Raw genomic sequence first — 23,292 nt, 5'->3', positions numbered from 1 at the left:
CACCCGCCTACCAATCTGCAAAATTAGCTCATTTTTTATCCCAATATCATGTAATTCATACTTTTGGTATCCCTTATAATAGTTAAGGACAAGCTATTATTGAAAGGGCTAATTGTACTTTACGTGAGTATGTTGAAAAAATAAAAAAGGAACAGGAGAGATTTATGAAACCAAAAGACAGCTTGAATAAAACCTTACTAACTTTAAATTTTCTGAATATTTGGAGCAAAGAAAAATCTATCAGCAGCAGAATTGCATTTTCGAAGGAAAGAGGAGGAGAAGATGGCTGTGGTTACCTGTCAGGTAATGTATGCGCAAGCAATAGAATATACTTATTGGGCTTATGTTCCTAATCCTCCTCTTGTGAGAGCTGTCTCTTGGGGTGAACCTGAAGTACAGGTATGCACCAATGAAACTGCATTCTTCCCACCACCCGCGTGTGGAGGAATTGAGTGAGCATCTGTATCATCATAATAATCAATATAACATAAGTAATGATACTGTTGCAGTGGAGGGTCTCCCCTTGTGCATCGGAGGACATCCCTTTTGCCTCTCTACAAGGAAGCATAATCATTACTCTTATAATACCTGGGGTTTAACATTTAATAATTATCATCCTGTTGTCTTTACTGTACTTGTTTCCACCAGGGGATTCAACACCTCTACGATGCCTTTGAGTCACCATCCTGATACCTTTATACCATTATGCCCTTCTAATTTTTTTATTCCTTCTCTAGAATCTTTGGAATGGGAAAGATGCCGAAGTCATGGGCCCTTTAAGGTCATGAATTATTCTGGATTTGTTATTGTAGATTGGAGCTCTGATCATGGTCAAATTTTGGAAAAATGGTCTAACAAGACTTTTAAATGGCACCGAATTAATGGTACTTTAATGGGTAATGGTAAGGAAACCGTAAAATGGCAGCAATTTGCACTCGTTCCCCCTCAGTTGCAATTGTTAGGGTATCCCCACTTTCAAGGGAATATTTGGAAATTATGGGCAGTTTCAGGGAATCTCACTATATGGTCAGGAAACTATACTTTGGATAAGACTGACAGTTCAGGTCCCTTTCATGTTAACTTGCATGTTAATAAATCTTATTCTGCTACGGCTTGTCTAAAATACCCCTTTGCATTGCTGTATGGGAATTGGACTTGGAATGCTACAGAGGGATCTATATCATGTAATCATTGTAATTTAACACAATGTGTAAATCAGTCATGGTGGAAAAGTTTTGAAACACAAATCAATAACTCTAATTTTTCATTGGTGATTGTTAAAACTCGAACCGAAGTATGGTTGCCTGTAAATTTGACAAGACCTTGGTCGGACTCTTTTGCTGTATCTCATTTGGTGACTGCTATACAAACTTTGCTTCACCGGTCCCGACGCATGCTTGGAATAATCATAGCTTCCATTCTTGCAGTGGCTGCACTTACTGCAACAGCTGCCGTGGCTGGACTTGCTTTGCATCAAGGATTCTAAACAGCAGACTTTGTACAGGAATGGCATAGAGACTCTCATTTATTATGGCAACAACAATGAGATCTGGATGCACAACTTGCAACTGATGTACTCAATCTTCAACATACTGGTTCATGGCTTGGGGATCAATTAACTGTCTTATCCACAAAAAGTGTATTGAAATGTGATTGGAACTCCTCTCAATTATGTATAACATCTGTGCCTTATAACATGAGTGAAGGTTGGGAAAAGGTAAAACGGTCATTAACAGGGCATCAAAACCTAACTAAGGAAATTATGGAGTCAGAGCAGCAAATTTTGTCTACATTTAGCAAAACACTACCTGACATTACTGGGTCCGATCTGTTAAGGGATTTACAGAAAGGGATGAATAATTTGAACCCTCTTGGACATGTGTCTGCCCTAATTGGAACTGTTCTCATGAATACTTTATTCATAATACTTTTATGCTGTGTTATTATTTTAGTCTTCTGGTGCTGGCAAAGAAGGCAACAACTAAAAAAGGATAGACAATGCGTTCTCGCTGCCTTACAGTTTGCTACCGCTTCTCAGAAAAAAGGGGGAGATGTGGGAGCCCGACAGTGACCACAAGAAAGCGTGGTTAGGGACACGGGGATGTGCCTGCACACGGGGCTCCCTGCCTGGGCAAAGCATGCCTGCAAACAGGATGCCCTGCCGGGAGGCCTGCACACAATATCCAAGTTTAATGGTCCGCTCGCAAACGAGGGAACGTGCCCTCCTTAGAAATAAGGAGGAGGCTGGAATTGTGAGCAGGCCTCTTAGTAAACATGTTGTGGTCTCTTCCTCCCTTTGCTCCCCCCTGTCCTTGAAATGTGTTTGGCTACTTGCCCTTAATTGGTAAAGAAATGCATCTTGTAGATTTCAGTTTGTATCCAGTTACCGGGTATAAAATAAACCGCAAGAGGGGCTTGCGTAGAATTGTTCCTCCGGCCGGAGTTGTGTCTCCGTCTGTCTTTAGTGTGTGTCTTGTCCTTTGTGTCATTTCGTCCGCAACACAATATATAAGGAGAACAAAATAATTCCACCAATAATAATAACCCAAGGCAACATTTTCGGATGGCCATGAAAGTGGTATAGCACTCCAGTGTGGAGACTCAAAGTGAGAATTCTTATTTGTTTTCTACAAACAGAGAGACCTTCATAATGGAGATCCTTGGAATTAAACCAAGACAGACAGAGAAGCTGTCCAATGGCAGTGCTCAGGGAGAACACATGGGGACAGGTGGTAAGCAAAGATCTACATTTGCAAAAACAAAGAGCACAGTGTGGGAATGCAGAAAACTCAAAATTTCTGAGTCACAGCATGACTTAAAGCAGGAACTGGAAATAACATGGGAATTATTGCAGAAGCTTTCAATCCCACAAAAATTTGAATGCCAAATTTAGAAGATTGGATCCAAACATTCTTTGAGATTCTGGGATTTCACAATTTTATTTGTAGAAGAGCCTCAGACTGTGTGATGGAGCATATTTCTATAAGAGCTTTATTCAACAATGATGAACTGGGCAAGAGTGTGGAGGGTAGACTGGAAGGGAGAAAGGTTGGAAGCAGAGAGAACAATCAATAGTATGTGCAATGGTTTTAGGTGAGATGTAAAGAGGATTTGGAAAAGGCTAAGGGTGGTGGGAGTGGAGAGGGAAGGAGGCTCTCCACTGTGGCACATGGAACATGTATTACCCTGAGCAGGTTTTACATATCTCTGCTGCTATCATTAGCTTGGTAGGAAACATAAATTGTTTTTCTATTTGGTGGTGGAAATGCAGCTACAGTGCATTAAAAAAGAACATCAAATATATCAAAGAAAACTTACTGAAGATTAGAGATGAGTGAGGTATGGCCCACTGGAAAGAGGCCTAGCATGGGATCCAGGAGGTTGGAATTCTTGCAATGGTGTGTCTCCATCTAACTCTGGCTTTGGGACAGCCATTTCTATTTCTGAGCTTCAGTGTCCTTCAGATCAAAGGCTGAGTTTGGTGTTCCATAGATTTTCAACTTTTCCCAACGATAGAGCCCTTGGTTCAGCTAAGTCCTTGTGAGGAATCCAAGACCTAAAACGGATACATGAAACAAGCAGTGATAAGTAAGGCTGGAGTGAGAAGCTTGAATCTAGCTTGGCCTCTGTATAAACTTCTCTGTCTCCAATCGCTTGGGTTCTATGGGCATCGTCAGAATTCTAGTGGGCATTGCAGATTATTAGAAGGTCTCACATGTTTCTTTAAGCTTGTCATAGTGATGCATGAGTCTCCAGACAGAAGTTCCACATTGAGGTACTTATAATTTCCTAGCTCCTGAGTTTACTAGAAAGATGATCCTCTCTATGATGTAGTGACAGAGGTTCAGGGGTAGCTTAATTTTATGTCACAATACTTAACATCTTTCACCTCCCTTCATCTCATCACATAGGCATTTTACCATCTCACAACATCATATGAAGAGTGAGTACATAATATAAGAAGATATTTTGAGAGAGAAACAGAAAGAGAGACACAAGATTCACATGGCTTTCACTAAAGTATATTGCTATAATTGTTTGCATTTTATTTATTTGTTAATCTTTTACTGTGCCTAATTTTTGGATTAAACTTTGTAATAACCATGTAGATATAGGAAAAAACAGAGTATCTATAGATTTTGGCACTATCATGGTTTCAGACATCCCTTGGAGGTCTTGGAATGTAGCCCCCCATGGGTAAATGGAGACAAAGCACAATTGGCACAAACTCCTTCTCCTATATTTGAAGTAACTAAGAGCAAGGGAAATGAAGTGGCTTGTCCAAATCTCATAGCTAGGAATGGCCCAAGGTAGGACTAAAACCGAGGTTTCCTGAAAGAAAGTGAATTGACTCGCAAGCACACCGTCATGGGCCAACATTTTACACAGAAGATTGCCTTCTTTTTTTTTTTTTTAATGTTTGTTTATTTTTGAGAAACAGACAGAGCACAGGGCAGGGGCAGAGAGAAAGGGGGAGAAAAGATCTTCAGATCAGCAGATCTCAATTCATATCCCACTTCCTTGAAGTTAGATTCATACCTCACTACCACACACAAGGAGAAACTCCAGCTTGTGGAATGATATAAATATAAAAAACAAACCAAAATGCTGTTGGAAGAATGCAAGGCTAAATTCTTTATAATCCTGAGTTGGGAAAGGCGTTTGTTACTACGACACAAAAACCCACATGCCGTAAGAGAAGGATTGATAAATTTGATTACCTTAAAGAACAAACGTAAGAAAAAAAAAATTGTCTTCCATATGGCAGGCAAAAGAACCATCAAAAGTAAAAAAAAAAAAAAAAAAAAAAAAAAAAAAAAAAACCAACAACGACAAATGATAAATTGAGGGGAAAAAATTGCAACTCATGGCCCAGACAGAAGGTTGATTTCTTAACAACCTTGTTTCTTATAACAAGAGAGATGTTATGAATTAAAACCAAGACAGAGATCACATTTCTCTCATTTCAGATGGGCAAAAATCCAGAAGTTTACAAAACACTCCTTTAATGACCTTTGAGAATATTCTGTGAGGTACTGGTGGAAGTAGAAATCTATTACTCCAGCAGACCTGTAATGGCAACTTTTAGCAATACTCTGACCAGGTGATCTCCCTTAAGCAAAACGAAATATGCAAAAGGTGATTCATTGTACTAGCAGAGCAAGGAAAAACCTAGATTTCCATCAAAGGTACAAGGTTATTCCCTCTACAGGAGAGCAGTTGATGGCAAAATGAGAAACTCTGGGTGATCATGGAACAGTCTCCAGGATATATTTTTTAAATGAAATAGAAAAGCAGTGTGTTTTATGTACTATATATTGTTTGGGGATAATGAAGAAAGATAGGAATATAACAATGTATTTGTTTTATTTGCATTAACCCTTGAATGATACAAAATCAAAACAGAACCCTTTTGGTTAGTGCTGGGCAGTGGGGCTGAGGGATGGGACCCTGTGCACAAGGAAGAAGTGGAAGTGAGGTGACCAAATGGATGTGCTTTTATATTGCTTCAATGACACTTGACTAAGTTGCCTATCCAAAATGGAAAAATAAAGTTAAAAGAATTCTCAGAAGTGGAATATATTTGTAAAGAACTTTCGGCCAATTGTTTAAAACTCAAATTTCTCAGCTATCAAATGGGGAAAATCAGCACTTACTTAACACCGTTTTTCAGTTGTTCCCACAAATCAAGCTTATTCTTGATTCGGACACACACTGTGTGCCTTCTGTGTGGAATGTGCTGTCACCGGTGGTTTGGAGAGCCCTGTCCTTGATCAGTCTACACTCTGCTCTGTTGTCAGTCTCGTCCTCAGAAAAGCCTCTCCCTGTTCTGCTCATTGGCCTCTGGACTATTTCTCTGTTTTGTTTTCTCATACCTTCTTATCCTTAGCTAAACTTCTCTCTTTCTCTCTTTTTTACTTGTTTATTTAACAATCGAGTGTTAAATCCCAAAAACCCAGAGTCATGTCTTGTACCTAAGATATTTTCTGAATAAAGAAATGTTTGTACCCAATGCAAGATGCACAGAAAATACCCAGTCCATTGCAGTCATTTCTGCCATGGGCTACATTTCGGGGATCAGGCCATGGCTCGCCTTACAACCAAACGTCTGCAGCCAAATACTTACTCGTGAGAACCCATGTCTTTGTCTTACTCTCACAGCAAGACTTAACTATATGAATAGCATTTGGAGTAAGAACTAAATAAAACTAAAAAACTTTCTAAAAGCAGGCCACTCTCCTGCTCCCTGGATCGACCAACCCCTCATATTAATTAGACTTTTGGTGTTTTCCCAGCCCCATTATAATCTGACTCTGATTTTATTCCCTAACAGACAGAAACCAAAGCTGGGCTCTGTGGAAGAGGCAGGCTCAGTGAGAGCAGGCCTGCGGCTGCTTGTACATTGATGTCAGATAATTGCTTGTAATTGGTTTGCATATCTGGTCAGAGAGAGGGTGCCTAATTCCCTCCCTCTGCAAAATCTCTGCAGTGAAAGCTCATTTCTGGTATTCTTTCTTTTTTTATTTCTTCCTGAAGAAAAGAACCACCTTTGAACTGATTTCATCTTGGAGATGGAGGCAGGAGAGGGAAAAAACCCATCTTTACATATATCATCTTCTCTGTGTGTGTATGTGTGTGTGTGTGCGCAAATTGATTTTTTAAAACCCGTTTGGCTTTCTGGCTTCATAGAGAAGTATTTAGAGTGGCATAAAGTATCCATACCCTTAAATACAAGGTGTGTGCAGTGGTGGAAGTTAAATTCTTTCTAATTCATATATTTTTTCCTTTGGAATCCCTCATCCATGCCCAAGCATAGTGGGTCCTATGGGAGGCTTATCATATGCTTAATTTACAGTGTAAATAATAATGATGAAAACAATATTAATTAAATATAATTAAAGTAAATTAATATACAGTTAATAAAAATATAGAACACAGTAAATATATTATGTCTGAAAAAGATGATAAATGGAGTAAGCATTGTTAATAACGTCATTTAAAATAGGGTGGGGAGAGGGCACCTGAGTGGCTCAGTTGGTTAAGCGTCGGACTTCAGCTAGGGCAATATCTCTGAGTCCATGAGTTCAAGCCCCACCCCCAGCTCTGTGCTGATAGCTCAGAGCCTGTAGCCTGCTTCAGATTCTGTCTCCCTCTCTGTCCCTTCCCTGTTTGTGTGCTCTCTCTCTCGATCTCTCTCTCTCCAAAATAAACAAACATTAAAAGATTATTTAAAAATAGGGTGGGGACGATATTGAAGAAGAAAGACAGGTGACTTTTCCTGCTTCCATTTTTGAAAAACCATGGGCTTGTGAATTTTGTCAGTTGCAGCTTGTCAACTGCACTGCAATCCCCTCCTGGAACTCATCATTCCAATTTGGACCAAAACAGACATACTATAGCATCTGTTCACTAAATGGCCAATTGTGTCTTAGAGAGACATTTTAACTCCATCAGCACCACCCTTGAAAGGAACTTATAGAACCCTGTGGTTTTTGCCTTTCTAAGCCCACACACTCTGCTTACAATTCAGAGCACACCTTTAACTTCTGGCCTGTCTATACCTCCTAGATTGCAATCTCTAAATTTCAAATAAACACTTTTAGTTGATTTATAAATTCTTATTCTTGTTCAACATATGTTAATATAACATTGTGTGTGTGTGTGTGTGTGTGTGTCTGTGTCTGTGTCTGTGTCTGTGTAGTTTTAGGAAAATGAGGTAGAGAGGTGAGTTTGTCACTTTGCCCAGTGTTATCAACCTCTCTGGCATACCTAGGTCCTGCAACAGCAAAATTTCAGGTGCTCATTATTTTGTTGATTACTTCCATTTCTCACTACACTGATACAGACTGAATTGATGAGTTAAACAAACTCTGGGAGATTTGTACACAACATTTCAAGTATGATGCAAGGATTCTTTATAGATGTTCCTCTCCATTTGACAGCATAGCAGAGATACCCAAGGTGAGAATTTGGAAAGGCAGAGCCATTTCAGTCCCTCTGTGTTTGTGCGTGCATATCTGTGACACATTTGTTGCCTACCTGGTGTGTGAGCAAACAACATTTTGTGCAGGTTCTGGGTCAGGGATCATGGGATTGTACACAATCAAGTAACTCATTTCAGGGGGAGAGACTGGAACCAAACCTCGGTTTAGACCTCCTTTCTCAGCATGAAGTCAATGAATCTCTAATAAGCCAGTACAAGACCCAGCAGGTAAATCAGATAAACCTAAGGTATGCGTTTTGCTCAAAGTTATACCCTTTAGTAGTATACATGGGCAACCAACTGATGGAACTTTTAAGTATCCAAAATAACAATGTCCTGAATTTATAGAGCACTTTGAAATGTACCAATCTCTTTCATGTGTACTTTTTTATTTAGTGCAAATTCCAGTAAGTCAAAACTGGATATATTATCTTTATTTTGCAGATAAGGAAACAGACTCCAAGAAGTTAAGGTATTGCCCAAGTCCCAGAACAGGTAACACTTAATGGCTCTGGGGCCTGGCACAGCTCTTTTCTCTCTAAATCAACTCTTTTCGTTATGTCTCAACTGCCTTCATTTATTAGAATAATTGGAAGAAAAATGAATGAATGAATATATGCATGATGGCCTGTGTATGTGCAATGCCTCTGGATTGGAATGGCTAGTCTTGCAGAGAAGATCCATACCCAGAAGACCCAGCAAAATCCCTTGGAGAAATCTAGACTGTGGTGTTGGATTGTAAATGCCAAGCACAGCAGGGGGAAATCCATTTACGTTGCACTCAGATGTACAATTAATCCATGTTTTAAAACTTTTTCTGTAGCTGATTTCATCTTAAGGGCTCACATGCTGCTGAGTAGCAGGGACCACTACACTTGAGATCAAGTTCTTAAACACAGTTGAGCCGATCTTTTATGAACCTATCTTTCAGATGCATCATCTCTCTGCATCTCTCCAGGCTGGCCTCTTAAAGTACGGGGAAGGGGCCTCAGGAGACTGTTTGGTGAATGATATAGGAAGAGTCTCTTGGAATCACCTGTGGGAATTTGTCTTGTCCTCTGACATTATGGTCTCTATGGTAATTTTCCTGCTAACCTACTTGTTTCTCATCATCTGGTGGCTACTGGCTTCTTCCTCATCTGGTGATAGCCAGGTGTCTTTTCTCTTACATGGGAATGGTCCCATGGACTTGTTGTCTTCAAGTCTTCACGTTGGTCTTGCTGCCAATGATGGCATGAGTTATAAGAAGAAGCGCAGAGGGTCTGGGAGGTCTCTGGGATAACTATTGATTGAGTCCATAGATGGGGTCAATATCCCTAAGTGTTCAAAACAAACTAGGGCTCCAATATTCCTGATGTCAGGAATTCCTTCAACGCCTGCTACCCACCATCCTCCCATGTCACATCTCTCTCCAACTTCTCAGCATGCAACTATATAGGTGAAGCAGTCTCTATATAGACGAGTTAGTTAACCAGCAATAAGGGCCTCTGGATCCTGATTAATGCCCAGATATTGGCTGGGAAGGAACATCTAGTTTTGACCCAGACTTAAGATTCTCAGAATCTCCTGACCTACCCCAGGGAAACTTATTGCAAATTCAAAGATGGAGTAAATGAGAACTATGAGCAATTAAGAGAGGTATGAGAACATAGAGCAACTGAAATATGAATGAGTATTTATTGAATATCTACAACATGCTAGACACTATTCTAAGTACTAGGGAAAAAGGAAGGGAGTGGGAGTTGGAGATTAGAAGGACAAAAAAGGCAGAAAAAAATGTTTACCTTCATGGAGATTTTATTCCAGAATAAGTGTCCGTTAATAAGGTAAATAACTAAGCAAAATAGATAGTACGTTAACTGGTGATGGCTGTTACATAGTAAGCAATGAATGAGGAGAGAGGGAGTGTGGGTGTGCAGTTGGAATTGAATTCCTTGAGCTGTTAAAAAACAGTTCAAAAATAAATGAAATGTGAACCAAAAATTGAAAGAGGTGAAGAAGTGATATGTCTTATGATAGGTCTTCGTCCTCACAAATCCCCAAAATGACAATGGGTCCTTTATCTCTAGAAATGTCTATTATTCTCTTATCAATGTAAAGATGAAATTCATATCAGTCCTTTAGTACCAGGAGTCTGCCTTTCTGTAAAACATTTATTTTTGTTTTAACACATTTTTCATGTGTTAATAGGCATTTATGTGTCTTTAATGAACATCTGGCTTTTCTCCTTTTCTTAAAAAATTTTTTTTAGCTCTTCAAAGGAAGAAAACTGTACTTTTAACAATTTCTGAATGCCGGTCAAATTCAGATTCAAAGCGAATATCTTCACCTCTCCTGTTCTGTCATTTTCTAGAAGCTTCCAGGAGCCACTCAATTTTCTACTTTAGAATTGTCCTTCTCATTTCTCCCATCCCATCTCTGAATTCTCTTCTTCTGTAGTCTCCTGTTCAACTGTTGCTTACTGTGTGATGATCTGCTCACTTAACATCTATATTATGGTCCCAGCTCCCTGGAAATAAGAGTTGATCCTCCACACTGACTGCTTTCATTGGAAGTGTCTGTTCATACCACTTATGACTTTTCTTTCTTCTAGGTGAAAGACAAATGCAGGCGCAACATTAACTAGGCTGTGGCTAAGTACTGTGGGTGGATTGAGAAGCCCAGGAAAGAAGGCTGTAAATCTAGATATGAGGACACTCTCACCCTGATAAATCATTGTACATTCCTGTGGAGTGGTGTTCAATATCTAGCTTGCTCCATCAGCCTTTCCCTGAAGCATAAATTCATCCTTGATGATTCTGGAACTGCTGCTAGGTGGAGCCTGTCCAAAAGTATTACAGTCGCTCCTGCTAAACCTTGAGGCTGGGGAATCGTTTTGTTCAGGAGCAAATTCATTAGACTTAGAATTAGAATTTAGTATTTCTCTCCAAGACCAGGCTATGGTCTCCAAGACCTACTCTTTGCTATGAGTAGGAAAGGGAACAAGGAGTAAAGCAACCATCAGATATCCATCTCTAACCCTGCGGTATTGGATTCAGTCCATGCTCTCTGGGGTTCCCAGTTAGTCAAAGGGTGAGTGTAAATCACTGGATGATCTGACCATCTCCTTTATGGCTCCCTATTTTACACTGGGAGGTAAACAGGGACATGAGTCTCTGTCCTGCATCCAGGCTGCTGTGGGGCAGAGATGACATTTATTCATATTCATCTTCTGGGGCCCTCCTTGAGTTCATTCCTCAGTTCTACATTGTATTATGCATAAGATTTGCTGCCTTGTTTTCCCAGTCATATGGAGATTCAGTTAACAACTGGTCTGAAAACCATGACATTAGGAGAGTAAATCCTAAGAGCTCTCATCACAAGGAGAAAATCTTTTTTTCCTTACTTCTCTCTTCCTTCTTTTCTCGATATTTTATGTAAATGAGAAGCTGGATGGTAGCCAACCCTGCTGTGCTAATCATCTTACAATATATATAAATAAAACCAGCATGCTGTACTCCTTAAACTTATGCAATGATTTATGTCAATTATTTCTCAATAAAACTTGGGTGGGGGAGGGAACTAGTTGACTCTTGGCATTGGGATAATGTCCAATATTGATTATTAAGTTCTGACTGTATACTGCTCAAAAACTCAACTGGCTTACTTATTGACCTTCTAAAAAATATTGTACGTATTGTTGGATATGGCATGCTGTAGCAGCTTTTCAAGTAAGGACTTGAATTGCTAAATTGGCATCTGAACCCTAGTTGCTGTCATCCTTAATAAACACCATTTCTAGGACAGTATGTCACTCTTTCAGAGAAACATCAATTTTAGTGGATTTGATTCCATGAATACACTTTAGGAGAGGGGTCGCAATGGAAGCTCTACAGATAGAAACATTTCTGGACTCATGAATGTTTGCATTATCAGCTTTGTGTTCGAACCTTGATTCAAAGTCTTTTCCACTTCAACCACTGGCAAGTTTACCATGTGACAGTGGAAAGCAATTTATACCAGTGGCTCCAAAGTTTTTGTGTAGCCAACCTCAAATCAACAGCCAAGACCCAGAATATCCAGCCTTAAGTTGATTAGCTTTTATTTCAGAAGATCAAATGGTTTTATGCATGGCAGGGAGAAAGCAGTGATTCTGCCTCTTGTGCTTGAGAGCAGTATAGTGTCTGAGGTTGGAGAGACGACACACTACCTCCAGCAACAGAGCCTGGAGTGGGCATGAGTTGGTTCTACTAGTCGGATGTGTGTAGTGGAAACTAAATCTGGCCCCAGAAGAAAGAGTAGGTTCCAATCTCAATTGCACCCAGTGGCGAAGAAGACTTCAGGCATTATCTGGGCCCCAAAAGTGCTAAAGGAAAATTTTTGGATAGGGAGAATGGAGGGATGAGGGGTAGGAATGCAGCCAAAAGATAACTTTCCTATCATTGTGTTAACACTATACCCTTATGTGTCCTCTTCTGATTTGAAGAAGTGTATATTATATATGTAAATACATATATCAACTAACCTGTTGAATCATATGCTTAATTCCAGGATGATTGGAGCCAAGGTGTAGATTCTTGGCCAAATCAGAATGAAAGCAACTAATCATAATAAATATTCCTGGCCTAGGGTCTAAGAGAGACATGGTAGGCAATTTGTACTGGTTTGTTTTGCTTATAAAAAAAAAAAAAACCAGAAGATGGTATTCACCTTGTTTCTGTTATGTTCTCTTGGTTTCTTCTATTGCTCTTAGTCATGCAGCCTAACTTTGGCTATGTATGCAGAGGGGTGGAAACCGACTCACTGGAGAAGACTGTGGTTCTCTTGAGCCCAAGGTATCCTGTCTGTATCTTAGTAGCTCATGATTCAGATACAAAAGTGCATCCTATGTGATTGAGGAGCCCCCTTCCATCAGTGTATGGAAGACCTGGATCTCTCTGATGTTTGCCTGAGCTTTCTTTTTCCTGGTATACCAGCGTTTCATGAGTTACCCCGTTTACCCAACCCTGCATAATTGATGCTTTATGTTAGTTTTGTATTGACTCTGGAATGTGATTCAGTAACAGTCTATAATATATACATATATATGTATTTATATTTCTATATATATTGCAGCTCATGTCTAGAGAAAATGTTAGGTTTCCCTGGACAAGGTCACATGGACAACGAATAGCCACCCTTTGAGTAACACAAAGACTTGATCTTCTCTTCTCTTCCCTTCACACTGTCTCTCCCTGCCCACTCCCCTTAGATTCAAAATGCACTCATTCTTCTCTGACATTTTCACATGAAAACCTTCTGTGGATTGCTCCAGGAAAACTTCCTAGTTCTCATCTACGTAATCTGCCTAAAATAAAATTAGTTCTCAGTCCTCTGTGGCAGCAAGAGTATGTTTTCACAGAAATGCTGTGACATTTCACATCTATTAGGTCTCATTTCTCCTGATAGACTGTGAAATTTGTGAAGACAGCAATCCTATCTCAGTCATTTCCATGAAATCTACCGGCTCCTGGCACTGTCTCTTATAGGAGCAGGTACTCATTAAATGCATGATCAAAAACATCAATGAATAAACAAATAACTCTTTAGAGAGAAAAGTGTTCTTTCACTTTGAAGAATTACTGAGGGTCTACTGACTGGTGACATATATCCCAGGTGCATTTTCATTCCAAATGTAACATGTGGATAAAATGTAAAGCTAAAGTAATACTATATTTAAAGTTTATTTATTTCTTGAGAGAGAAAGAGAGAGAGAGAGAATGAAAAGGGGAGAGGCAGAAAGAGGCAAACAGGGCGTCCGAAGTGGGCTCTCTGCTGACAGCAGAGAGCTGGATGTAGGGCTCAACTAATGAACTAATATCATGACTGGAGCTGAAGTTGGACACTTAACCAACTGAGCCACACAGGTGCCCTAAAACAATACCATTTTTTCCCCTTTAGGATTATTGTCAAGTTGGTTTCCATATAAAAATCCAGTGTTCATCCCAACAAGTGCCATTCCCCATGCCCATCACCCTCTTCCCCTCACCCACACCCTCATCAGCCCTCAGTTTGTTTTCCGCATTCAAGTGTCTCTCATGGTTTGCCTCCCTCCCTCTCCCCAACTATTTTTCACCTTCTTCTCCCTCATGGTCCTCCATTAGCTTCCTCCTAATCCACCTATATATGCAAATATATGGTATCTGTCCTTCTCTGGCTGACTTATTTCGCTCAGCATAACACACTCAAGTTCCATCCACGTTGTCACAAATGGCCAGATTTCATTCTTTCTCATTGCCATGTAGTATTTCATTGTATAGATAAACCACATCTTGATCCATTCAAGTGAGTGGATCAGTGCCCTCCCTATCTGCTGATGGACATTTAGGCTCGTTCCATGATCTGGCGATTGTTGAGAGTGCTGCAATGAACATTGGGATACATGTGCCCCTATGCATCAGCACTCCTGTATCCCTTGAGTAAATTCCTATCAGTGCTATTGCTGGATCATAGGGGTGTGCCATTGCTAATTTTTTTTGTGGGACCTCCACATTGTTTCCTTTTTTAATATTTTATTTATTTCTAGGAGAGAGAGAGAGACAGCATGAGCAGGGGAGGGTCAGAGAGAGAGGGAGTCACAGACTCTGAAACAGGCTCCAGGCCCTGGGCTGGCAGTCAGCACAGAGCCCGACGCGGGGCTCGAACCCACAAACCGCGAGATCATGACCTAAGCGAAAGTCAGACGCTTAACCGACTAAGCCACCCAGGCGCCCCACCTCCATACTGTTTTATACTAGAGCTGCACCAGTTTACATTCCCACCAACAGTGTAGGAGGGTGCCCATTTCTCTACATCCTCACCAGCATCTACAGTCTCCTGATTTATTCATGTGAGCCACTCTGACCAGTGTGAGGTGGTATCTCAGTGTGGTTTTGATTTGTATTTCCCTGATGAGGAGGGACACTCAACATCGTTTCATGTATCTGTAAGCCATCTGGATGTCCCCTTTGGAGAAGTGTCTGTTCATGTCTTCTGCCCATTTCTTCACTGGATTATTTGTTTTCAGGTATGGAGTTTGGTGAGTTCCTTATAGATTTTGGATACTAGCCCATTATCTGATATGTCATTTTCAACTATCTTTTCCCATTCCATCAATTGCCTGTTAGTTTTATTGATTGTTACCCTTGAGGTGCAGAAACTTTTAATCTTGATGAGGTCCCAATAGTTCATTTTTGCTCTTGATTCCCTTACCTTTGGGGATGTGTCAAGTAAGAAATTGCTGCAGTTGAGGTCAAGGAGGTTGTTTCCTGCTTTCTCCTCTAGGGTTTTGATGGTTTCCTGTCTCACATTCAGGTCCTTCATCCATTTTGAGTTTATTTTTGTGTATGCTGTAAGAACGTGATCTAGTTTCCTTCTTTTGCACATTGCTGTCCCGTTCTCCCAGAGTGATCTGTTAAAGAGGCTGTCTTTTTTCCATTGAATACTCTTTCCTGCTTTGTCAAAGATTATTTGGCCATACATTTTTGGGTCCAGTTCTGAGTTCTCTATTCTATTCCATTGGTCTATGTGTCTGTTTTTGTGCCAATACCATACTGTCTTGATGATGACAGCTTTGTAGTAGAGGCTAAAGTCTGGAATGGTGATGCCTCCCATTTTGGTTTTCTTCTTCGGTACTACTTTGGCTATTCTGGGTCTTGGTGGTTCCACACAAAGTTTAGGATAGTTTGTTCTAGTTATGAGAAGAATGCTGGTGCAATTTTAATTGGGATGGCATGGAATGTGTAGATTGCTTTGGATAGTAATGACATTTTAACTATATTTATTCTTCCAATCCATGAGCATGGAATGTTTTTCCATTTCTTTCTGTCTTCTTCAATTCCCTTCATATGTTTTCTATAGTTTCCATCATACAGATCATTTACATCTTTGGTTAGGTTTATTCCTAGGGATTTTATGTGTGTCTGTGTGTGTGTGTGTGTGTGTGTGTGTGCACGTGCACGCAATTGTGAATGGGATCAGTTTCTTGATTTCTCTTTCTTTTTGTCGCTACATTATTGGTGTATAAAAAGGCAACAGATTTGTGTATGTTGATTTTGTACCCTACAACATTGCTGAATTCTTGGATCAGTTCCAGTAGGCTTCTGGTGGAGTCTGTCAAGTTTTCCATGTAAAGTATCATGTCGTTTGCGAAAAGTAAATGTTTGGCTGCTTCTCTGTCAATTCTGATGCCTTTGATTTCTTTTGTTGTCTGATTGCTGATGCAAGACTTACAGCACTATGTTAAACAACAGTGGTGAGAGTGGATATCCCCGTCATGTTCCTGATCCAAGGAGGAAAGCTTTCAGTTTTCCCCCATTGTGCATGATATTAGCTGATGGTTTCTCATAAATGGCTTTATGATGTTTAAGTAGGTTCCTTCTACCCCTACTTTCTGGAGGGTCTTTATTAAGAAACGATGCTGTATTTTGTCAAATCCTTTTTCTGCATCTATTGACAGGACCACATGGTTTTTCTTTTCTTTTGTTAATGTGATGTTTCACATTGATTGATTTGCGAATATTGAACCAGCCCTGTAACCCAGGAATGAATCCCACTTGATCATGGTCGATAATTCTTTTTATATGCTGTTGAATTCGACTTGCTAGTATATTTTCGAGGATTTTTGCATCCATGTTCATCAAGGATATTGGTCTGTAGTTCTCTTTTTTTGCTGGATCTCTGTCTGGTTTGGGAATCAAAGTGATACTGGCTTCATAGAATGAGTCCGGAAGTTTTCCTTGCATTTCTATTTTTTGGAATAGCTTGAGAAGAAGGGGTTTTAACTCTGATTTAAATGTCTGGTAGAATTCCCCAGGAAAGCCACCTGGCCCAAGGCTCTTATTTGTTGGGAGATTTTCCATAACTGATTCAATTTCTACCCTAGTTATGGGTCTGTTCAGATTTTCTATCTCTTCTTGTTTGAATTTCGGTAGTGCGTGTGTGTTTAGGAAGTTGTCTATTTCTTCTTGATAGTCCATTTGTTGGCATATAATTTTTCAAAGTATTCCCTGATAATTGCTTGTATTTCTGAGGGATTGGTCATAATAAATCCATTTCCACTCGATTTTTTTTCTATATGGGGGCTCTCTCTTTTCTCTTTGAGAAGCCTGGCCTGAGGTTTATCAATTTTGTTTATTTTTTAAATAACACCGCTTGGCTTCATTGATCTGTTCAACTGTTTTTTTGGAATCTATATTGTTTATTTATGCCCTGATTTTTATTTTATTTTATTTCATTTCATTTTATTTTTATTTTATTTTATTTTTTTATTTTTCTCTTCTTCTGCTGGATTTAGGGTGCTGTTGCTGCTCTGCTGCTAGTTCCTTAAGGTGTATTGTTAGATTTTATATTTGCAATTTTTCTAGTTTCTTGAGCTAGGCCTGGATTGCAATCTATTTTCCTCTTAGGACTGCCTTTGCTATGTCCCAATGAGTTTGGATTGATGTTGTTTCATTTTCATCTTTTACCATATATTTTTAAATTTCTTTTCTAATTGCCTGATTGTCCCATTCGTTCTTTAGTAGGGTGTTCTGTAACCTCCATGTTTTGAGGTTTTCCAGACTTTTGCCTATGATTGATTTCAAGTTTGATAGCATTGTGATCAGAGTGTGTGCATGGTATGATCTCAATTCTTTTATATTTCTTGCGTGCTGCTTTATGTCCCAGTATGTGCTCTATCTTGAAGAATGTGCCATGGGCACTTGAGAAGAAAGTGAATTCCATGGCTTCAGAATGTAGAGTTCTAAATATATCTGTCAGTCCATCTGGTCCAATGTGTCGTTAAGGTCCATTGTTTCTTTAGTGATTTTCTGTCTAGTTAATCTATCCATTGCTGTAAGTGGAGTATTAAAGTTCCCCGCTGTTACCACATTCTTATCCATAAGATTATTTCTGTTTGTGATTAATCGTGTTATATATTTGGGCCCTCCCAAATTCAGTGCATAGACATTTATAATTGTGAACTCTTCCTGATGCATAGACCTTATAATTATTATATAATGCCCTTCTTCATCCTTTGTTACTGCCTTTACTTTAAAGTCCAGTTTGTCCGATATGAGTATGGTTATTCCAGCTTTCTTTTGACTTCCAGTAGCATGATAGATATTTCTCCATCCCCTTACTTTCAATCTGAAGGTGTCCTCAAGTCTAAGACGCATCTCTTGTAGACAGCAAATAGATGGATTTTGTTTTTTATCCATTTTGATACCCTATGTCTTTTGATTGGAGCATTTAGTCCATTTACATTCAGTGTTATTATTAAAAACTATGGGTTGAGAGTCATTGTGTTCTCTGTAGGATTCACGCTTGTAATGGTGTCTCTCGTACCTTGCATTCCTTGCAACATTTCCCTCATAGAATCACCCTCAGGATTTCTTTGTAGGGCTCCTTTAGCCGGTTATGAATTCTTTCAATTTTTGTTTATTTGGGAAAGCCTTTATCTTTCCTTCTATTCTGAATGACAAGCTTGCTGGGTAAAGGATTCTTGGCTGAATATTTTTTCTGTTCATCACATTGAAGATTTCCTGCCATTCTTTTCTGGCCTCCCACGTTTCAGTAGATAGGTCTGCAACCACTCTGATAGGTTTCCCTTTGTATGTTATGGCCCCTTTTGGGAAAGCCTCTGCCTCTTTTGTCCCTGGATACCTTCAGAATTCTCTCTTGGTCATTATATATTGCCAATTTCACTATGATATGTTGTGCAAAAGATCGCTTTAAGTTACGTCTGAAGGGAGTTCTCTGCCCCTCTTGGATTTCAATGTCTGTTTCCTTCCCCAAATTGGGGAAGTTCTCAGCTATAATTTGTTCACATGCCCCTTCAGCTCCTTTCTCTTTCTCTTTCTCTTCTGGAATTCCTACGATACAGATAATGTTCATTCGATTGCATCACTCAGTTGGCGAATTCTCCTTTCCTGGCCTGGATCAATTTATCTCTCTTTTCCCCAGCTTCCTCTTTTTCTGTCATTGTGTCTTCTAATTCACCTATTCTCCTCTCTGCCTCTTCAATCCATGCATTGGACGCCTCCACTTTATTATGCACTTCTTTTGTAGCATGTTTTTTATTCATCACAACTATTTTTAAGGTCCATAATCTTTGTAGCAATAGGTTGTCTGGTGTCTTGCCTGCTTTTTTCAAGCCCATCAGTTAATTTTATGACTATTGTTTTAAATTCCTGTTCAGTCATGTTGCTTATATCTGTTTTGAGCAATTCTTTAGCTGTAATTTCTTTCTAGAATTTTTAGAGGAGAGTTCTTCCATTTCGTCATCTTGGCTAGCTTTCTGTCTCTTGTAAGTTTGAAAAGCTTGTTATGTGCTCTGCATCTGTGAAAGAAACAAAGATAATGTTACCCCAAGAAACTATATAGTCTGATTATACCAGAGAGAGAGAGAAAGGAAGTTAAAAACAGAGATGTAGAATATGCCTCCAGAGGATGGATTAAATGTGACTGTTTAAGCAAACCAATGACCAGAGTGCCCAGTCCAGCAGAGAGGAAAGATAAGAATGAGATGAGGGAAACTATATCTGAATAGCAAGAATTGATCTAGAGTTAATCATGGCAATGCATCAATGTTGGTCTTGCCCCGGACTCCAATAAAAAAAAATAAAAGGGAAGAAGAAAGAAAGAAAGAAAGGAAGGAAGGAAGGAAGGAAGGAAGGAAGGAAGGAAGGAAGGAAGAAAGAAAGAAAGAAAGAAAGAAAGAAAGAAAGAAAGAAAGAAAGAAAGGTAGAAAGGAAGAAAGGAAGAAAGGAAGAAAGGAAGAAGCTCTCCAGCTCTGGTGGACATAGTTTGATGTGGGCAGGTCTTGCCTCCACTGCGGTCCCGCAGGCCACTCCCTGCGGCCCCACCTTGGTAGTTGTGTGTAGGAAAATGGCGGTCCCCACCTTGGTAGTTGTGGGTAGGAAAATGGCGGTGCCCCAGTCCTTTCTCATACCACGCATTGCAAATCACTCTTTTGGGTCCAATATCCCTGGGCCACGGGAGTAGCCAATGTGTGCCATGTTCTATGTCCCAAGGCCCGCATCATTTCAGATCATACTCTGTATGCTTTAATGATACCTCCCGAAGTGTACTCCCACAGGCTGAGCCACTTTCCAGTCATTGATCAAGTAGGGGGAGAAGGGGAGCAGTTTCTCCTGGTGCCTCCTGGGACCAGAAACCTGGCCCAAAGAAAGCACCATAGCTAGAGATAGTATCTCATTCGAACACCCTGCAATTAGAGATGGGATGATAAGATCCCTCTCCGTCCTCTCCGAGGTTTTTCTCTTCTCTAGGGACAGTTCTTGTCCTCTGCACTCACCGCAGCTGCCCGCATGCTGGGCTCACTCCCCCCCCTCTGTCTCTGGTCCCAGCCCACTTTTATCTTCCCCAGTCGCACTCACACACTTATGAGGTTGTCTTCCCAGTGTACTCTGTCTCTTTCTCTTCCCAAACTCCTGTGGCTCAGTGTCCTATGACACTGAGAGATGAGTGTGAGCGAAATGCATGATGCTCCCTACTTCCTCGCCATCTTGCCTCCACCAGCCATTGTGTTTGAGAGATGCAGGCATGCGAAAAATATGGAACTCCTTACTTCTTCCCTATCTTGCCTCCAACCCAAGTAATGCCATTTTAATCACAGCCTGTCAGACATTGCCAGACTGTACTTGAATTCTTTGATCAGGTGTCAGTACAGTTTGCAAATGTTCTTAAATGGGGCACCAGAGATTTTCAACAAACTTGAAATTATCTCACGTAGATTACTGTGGCCACGAATTCACTTTAGAACCTAGAAACGTCAGTGAACACTCACTTGTTTGAGTTGGGGTCAATTTTACCTCCAATAAAACCTCCGTATTGTTTTTGTTGAGATCGTTTATACCATGACACCAGTGCCTCCCCTTAGGTGAGCCTGGAATTTTCACCAAATAGTTACATGACCATGAATCATGTTGTATGTGTGAGATCTTCATCTCCTTATTTGTAAAATAAAAAGTTGGATTCTTTGATTTCTAGAGTGCCATTCAGCTAAATATTTTATGTAAGCCAGAATAAAGCAATCACCCAAGTATACATGACTAGGAAGGGCAGTGCTTTATGTGAAATTAGTGAAATCAATCACCTTTCACTGTTTTGGAAAAACAAAGGGAGAGGCTGAGGCAGGGAGGATTCATAAGTCACCAGCTGGAAAATAGATGTGTGAGTATAACAGATTTTCAGCTGTCACTTACGTTGCCTTAAACAGTATTACATCACATTTGCTCTTCTTTTGGATATACTTTGTCAGCGGACCTTAGTATTTTTTATATCATCAAATTGTCCAACTGCCCACCTGGCTGAGAAAGAGGCTACATGGCACATTAAGCACCATCATTAAGTCTACGAAGTAGCCAGGGAATATTTATTTCCATCTCGACAGAGAACAAAACAGGACTATATACATAACTAAGCTGAATATTCACTGAAAAAGATTTGTTGATGTTTGAAAGTTAAGTCCATGGAGGAAGCTAAGAAGTTGCCTATGGACTTCAGACACTTCTTCTAGTCCAGGATTAGATAGGTTTCCAAGTACAAAATCTTGGTCTCGAGTGTAACTGGGTTGATGACTTCTGACTTGAGCCAAAGAATATAACAAGCGTGATACCTAAAAGCCCCAAAGCTCACAAGAGAATGACAGACAAAAGGTGAGTTTCAGTTTATGACTTCATCGTTAGGCATTTCGTTTCTATAGACAGTGAAACTCATATGCTTCTCATTCATTCAGGCTCCCCAGAAAATATCTACATATGGGGATGTGGTGTGCCACACACTAGTTTGAAGCTTGCTTGGTCGATGTGGAAGCGGATAAAGAATTTGTGACTAAAATTGCAATATTTAGTGGCATCTGCCTAAGCTGCCATAAGATTCCTTACTCCATGTAATAATGTGAGTAGGAACTTCCCCATGTAGCCTGTTTTTAGAGCTCACTTATCTTTCCATCCTTCTTTTCTTCCTTCTTTCCTTCCTTCCTTCCTTCCTTCCTTCCTTCCTTCCTTTCTTTCTTTCTTTCTTTCTTTCTTTCTTTCTTTCTTTCTTTCTTTCTTTCTTTCTTTCTTTCTCGGTTACATACTGGCAAACTGCTCTCTTAATGAATGCACCCCATCTTTGCATAAGGAAGTAATTAACTTCTATTTCTGTCCAATCTCAGGACAGACTTTTCAAAAGTGTATTTCAATATTTTTGTTCTCAAATTATTTTTCACTCACTTATAGCTTTGCTCTCAGAATGGGAGTAGAACTGTCAGTTTTATTTGAACTGCCTATACAAGGTAAGGTGATATTTTCTACTCCATTAACACTAGAGTGATTTAATGGATAAACCTTATTCAGTGATGCTCTTTAAGTTCTTAAAAAGCCTGTTTTTGTCTCTACAAATCAATTAACTAACAGGAAGGATTTCAGGAGCACTATTGTGGGAAATTCTGTTCTGAATCGGCAGCAGAGTTCATAATTGGGATATCCGAAGCTTACTGGGCAAAGGAGACATTGTGGTGTGGGAAGGATATTAACAGTGAACTTTAGATTTTCTGCAGTGATTCTGAGCTGGGAGAGGAAAAACATCTGATGAAATTGACAATACAACCAACCTCTTTGTTTGTGAATATAATGCCAGCTGTTGGTCTTTTCTTGTTCTAGGCCAGGTTTAGAAGACTGCTTCTGTGTTGGATCTAGACCTATTATAGTTAGGACTTCTTGTTTTGAGATCTTAGCAGACTTTTTAATGTGTGCCATTCCCCCCCCCCGCCCCCCCGCACTACCCTCCCACACACACACTGGGGTGGGATCATGAAACTTGGATTCTAGTGCCAACAATGAACCCAATCTGCTCTGTGGCTTTGGACAAATCCCAACTGCTTTGAGTAGAGGCTTTCTTATTAGGAAAAAAGCCAAAACATTGATCACGACAACTGAATATTTATTGAGCTTACAAAATGACATTTATTAAATGACTGAGATGCATTATATTACTGAGGTCAAACAATTTTATGCACAATATATACATTTGATGAAACCGACAAAGAGAAAGCAAGCAAATTTTTTGACAAATGACGAAGATGGAGTTTAATCTTAAGAAGTTCCGATTTAAGGACACATACCCTTGAACATAATGCTAAATATGTTTTCAAATATATCTTCTAGCTCTGGTTTTTCTAAATTTTCTTAATAAATTAACCATAATGATAACTACTGTTTATTCACAAATTGCTCCTTGACAGAATATGTGCTAAAGCTTTTGCAAGTTCATTCATTAAATCATTATGATGTTCCTATAAAGCAGACTGGTATTACTCACAT

General features: G+C 39.8%; 1 pseudogene; it reads left to right on the top strand.

The window, feature by feature from the left end:
- The first annotated feature begins 282 nt into the window (after positions 1-282).
- Positions 283-23,292, top strand: part of LOC120227469 — a 31,458-nt pseudogene continuing 8,448 nt past the window's right edge.

Source organism: Hyaena hyaena, unplaced genomic scaffold (genome assembly GCF_003009895.1).
Source record: "Hyaena hyaena isolate Hyena2069 unplaced genomic scaffold, ASM300989v1 scaffold_2371, whole genome shotgun sequence".
Classification (NCBI taxonomy): domain Eukaryota; kingdom Metazoa; phylum Chordata; class Mammalia; order Carnivora; family Hyaenidae; genus Hyaena; species Hyaena hyaena.
The sequence above is the reverse complement of the archived record's forward strand: the minus strand, read 5'-3'. Positions and strand labels throughout refer to the sequence as shown.